At 36.3% G+C, this 4,521-nt stretch overlaps 1 protein-coding gene across 2 annotated transcripts in view; it reads right to left on the bottom strand.

Moving 5' to 3' along the window:
• Positions 1-3,571, bottom strand: part of LOC135197842 (uncharacterized) — a 264,075-nt gene extending 260,504 nt beyond the window's left edge. Inside the window, exon 1 of one of the 2 annotated variants that reach the window (XM_064225015.1) lies at positions 3,441-3,571. The gene's annotated coding sequence lies outside the window, so the exon portion shown is untranslated. The remainder of the gene's footprint in view (positions 1-3,440) is intronic. The other variant, XM_064225016.1, reaches the window with a different exon arrangement.
• Positions 3,572-4,521: the final 950 nt, after the last annotated feature.

The following is a 4,521-nucleotide window of genomic DNA, read 5'->3' as shown; positions in this document are numbered from 1 at the left end:
GAAAATTGGAGTTTGTCTAATTTCAGTTTCGTACCTATCTACAGATGTTAGGAGAGAAAAAAGAACGAGAGTATCGAATAAAAATATTTCCAATACTTTGGAACCTCCATTTTTAAGCAAGAACATGGACTTTTGAAAAGCACTTTATGTTGTGTGTTATTTAGCGTGAAACGAGCCATTCTATTTGTAAGGAAAGCGAGTCAATATTATTTTATTTGGGCAAATAAGACAATACATATTCGAATTTGGTTTCTGATTTTTATATAACTAATGGTATTTCATGTTCCTACCGTATGCGCTTAATTATTACCTATTTAGTAAGTTGAAAGATTATGTTTAATGACAGGTCAATTAGCGTCGATACATTTTTCGTTCACGTCTGTGACATTCGATTTTTAACTGCTCACCCGGTCATCTGTTCTGTTGCTCAAACAAAATTGACAACGTCATTAGCCTTCTTTACAGCATTTTTATTTTTGGGAGTTCACGCTGCAAATGATATCACTGTGATCATAGTTTATAATTGAAATTTGTTATAAAATACCTCATTTGCAAGAGTGGTGTGCTATTATATTTATATTTTTATTAATGGGCACATCTGCTTTTGTTGCTGTGAACGTGCTATACGTATTTATAGTAGTTGCTTCCAAATAATACTCGATCTAGCATTCGCTTTGAACCACCGACTACATTCACTTTCACGACGGAAGGATAGAAGAAATAGAGCTCTAAACAGTGTGCGACAGCGTAGTTAAATTGAGTTCTGTTTTTTCATTTGACGGCGCAAGTGAATGTCAGGTTCACCGAAAAAGGGAAGATTTTTCAAACATTCAAAGTGTTTCACAATCACAGAAGGTTTGCGGGATGAAAATTAGAATCGCAGTAAATAAATAGAAATCTTCCAAAGTTCGTTTCCCCTTTATGTTACGGATAATCCTTTTCAACATGACAAATTCCACGAAATTTAGATTTCAGGGCGTTGAGAATACACCATAAACGTGAGAATTATATGCAAAATATTAAGATTATAATAATAAAAAAAATAGGCAGCGTGTACTTATTTTTAGAGGCCTTGCGCCCCTGAGAAGTGACCAACTTTTCGACGAAACCATTTTTCTTGTCAAGTTCCCAAACTGCAAGATCTTAGTATTGCTTGCATCACATGTGAAGAAAATGTTCACTTCGTCAGAAATAATTGCAGTTTTTGAAGGCGCTGTTGACAGGCTGCGAAAGAAAAATTCGGAGTTCGTTCTGAAAGAACAGCCAACAACTTTTAAACAGTTTGATGGTGGGTCCTCGAAAGAAATACGGCCAATTATGGTAAGAGCTTGTTTTGAAACTTTTGGGAACAACCCACGTGTGGATAATTCCTGTGTCCGTCGAACTTGAAGAAATTATATGGGGAAATTTAATCTTTGATGGATGAGCAAAGTTGGAGGAAATCTGTCGGTAAATAAAACTTAGTGATAAATGCCTTCAAGTTTTGATGCATTTCGATAAGGATTGGCTAATACATAGAGGCGACTAATGTAGAGGTTTGGACTGCAGAAAAAGTAATTAGTTGTAAAAGCGTTGTGTATTCACATCCGTCTTCGACAGATCAGCTTTCGTATTCATGAAAATCATCATAGAACGCTGATTGGATGACAACTTGCTAGATAAAAGGCCTTTGTAAAGGGTGGTGGCTAAATACTTCATGAAAAATTGAATGAATCATGTACTATGTTCGTAGTTAAAAGCTGATTAATACTCATCTGTAAATAGTGAATAGAAACCGTTTTTCATTCATGAATATTTAGTTTCACTAAGTAAGGCGTGAAAAATGCGTGGTCATAATTACACTGATTGCAACAGTTATGACATGAACAGGTCAGTTAACCATCATACATACGTCATGAATAGTTATGGAATGAAAAGTATTTCAACTTCAAGAAACGGAATTGTAATCGAATTCATTAATAATGAACAATAGTCCCAGTGGCCACAAGACATTCGATGAAGAATTTCGAGTGAATTTCGAACAATCTTACAAATCAAATATACAAGGGAAATATAATCAGTCTCTTCCTTTAATTAAGTGTATGTAACTGCAAATACTAATGCATATTGCAACAGCCTTTATCCGATCCTTTGCAATACTTATTCTAACAAGAAGTGCACGCATTTGCATATTAAAACAGTCATTTACAAACGACTTCCGGCATCGGGTCTGTAATTTAAAACAGGCATTTGGATTTTTTCACAGCGTAATTGACCTTCATTTGTTTAGAGTAAATTTTATATACTGCAATTTTAAGTGCAAGAATGTCTGGGTACTAATCCTAATAATATCAGCAGATTAACTCTAATTTTGTCGCTGACCAGTTGCCGATTTTTAAAATTCAATTTCAGTATACCGTCGAAATTATTTACGTCACTAAGTAGAGATATGGTGGAATACATTGTGATTATAAGAGAAGCATTAGCCTCGCAAAATAAACAGATAAACAGACAAACAGACAGATATTATTTAAATAAATATGCAAGAACTGTTTATCCTGGCTTACGTTGACCGAAGGGGAATGACTACTTTGCAATATGTATATATTGAATGCTGAATTACACAATGTTTTTCCTGTCGGCGGTCTTACGTGTCACTAAATGTAGTATACAGGTAAGTAAGTAATTAATAATACGTCAGAAAGACAAATATTGTGAGCTTTTTGTAATTTCTGAAGAAAAACATCACTGCGAGGTTAAATCAATAAGTTGAATGCAATATAAAAACCATTTTGCAAATTTTGATATTGAGACGACAGTACTAATAAGCGCCACCGATAAAAACATCCCAAGAAAAAATGGCATATTTTGTTAGCAACTTGCTGAAGAGTTTTTGGGAAAACATATTAATAAAACAATGGCTTATGTCGCGGTAAAGTGACGTAATGATGATGGAAAGCTCACGTGAGGAATGCTTGCACAGTATATCTGAAACATGAATGAATGAATAAATGTATGGGTATTCACTTGAAACCAGAATGATTGATGAATCACCATTTGAATAAATGAGAATGAACAAACCCTGTCAAATCAAGTGACTAAAAAGAAGAATCCTAATGTACTATTTGACCTTTTTTTTTCCATTCATGAAATTAAAAACTTTTGTTAAGAAACTGGGTTCAAGAGTAAGAAGCGTCAAAATAAATAGATTCAAGCAAAAGGCCAATATCAACATATTAGAAATGCTATGTAAAATAAAAGACGATGCACTTGAAAGTAAAGTGACAGAATGACCTGGGAAAAAAAAAAAAAAAAAAAAAAAAACAGACAAACTCCTATGATACACGGAACAACTTTGAGGCTTTTATATCCAACGCCGACAGATTGACTATGGATGAGGGCCGCGGCGTAATGCTTTGGTTTTCAGACAGCGGCAGCCTCTCGAGAGAGAAAACACGCACCTTCGAGGATACTTTTTTGTTTCTCTCCTCCTCGACCGCTCGAGTGTGTGTGTTATGTGTGGCAGTGAGAGGAAGAACTAACGCGAGCGAACGACCCGCACTTGGCACCCTCACGGGACCGAATGAGGCTGTGGTGCCTTGGCATCTTCCAGCAAACGAACACCATCCCCCTCTCCCCTCCCTTCCCTTCCCCTCCCCTCCCCTCCCTCACAACCTTCCCCCTTTCTGCCCACATGTGTATCCTGGTCCCCATACTCCCATGCAGACCAACAGCGCAGACGAAATTACCCACAGAAAAGGAGGGAGGTGGAGGGAACTGAGGAAAGGAAGGAGACTTTTTTTTTTTATTTATTCTTTTTTTTTCTTTCGGGGGAAAGGGGGGGGGGGGGGGAAAGGGGGGGGGGGCAAGATGCAACTCGATGTCTCTGGAAATGAAGTGTAGGAAGATAATATTGTGTATGATAGGTGACTCGCTCAAGCTGTTCGAAAAAGTAAGAGACCAAAGAGGAACAAAGAGATAGATAAGGCGAGTCTTTTATCAGGGGAAAATAAGGCGAGAAGGATGTATGGAAGAACAGAAGATTAAACGTGGCTTTTATAAAGGTTAGCTAATGAGTTTCATACGGTTTAGAATAAATACTTTCAAATGCTCAAAAGTAAATGTTAAAAATAGTTTGCAGCCTGAAACTGAATACTTGTCTGTTCTTCCAGTTGTTAGTGACTACGTGGTTTTCTAACTCAAAATATTTCGAACCGAAAAAATGGAAAGTTTCCTTTGGATAGGAAACCTCTAATTGTTGGGTGTCTTAAATTAATTGCACCAGAGCAATGATAGCATTGGAGAAACAAATTCACAGTTTTGTATCTATAGATATATTTAAAAATAAACCTATGTAAAGCTGTTTAGCTTTATTTTTATGTACCCATATTTGTACAGACGCAATGATAGCATTATATGTAAATTTCTTAGGCTATATATCCTAGAAGGGTAAGTCTCCAATAAAACTTAAAGTTTTCAGTTACGTTAATTCTCTAGTTTTCGGACCGAGCAGAGCAATATGACAAGCTTTCGCCATTGCAT

This window comes from Macrobrachium nipponense, chromosome 21 (genome assembly GCF_015104395.2).
Source record: "Macrobrachium nipponense isolate FS-2020 chromosome 21, ASM1510439v2, whole genome shotgun sequence".
Classification (NCBI taxonomy): Eukaryota; Metazoa; Arthropoda; class Malacostraca; order Decapoda; family Palaemonidae; genus Macrobrachium; species Macrobrachium nipponense.
The sequence above is the reverse complement of the archived record's forward strand: the minus strand, read 5'-3'. Positions and strand labels throughout refer to the sequence as shown.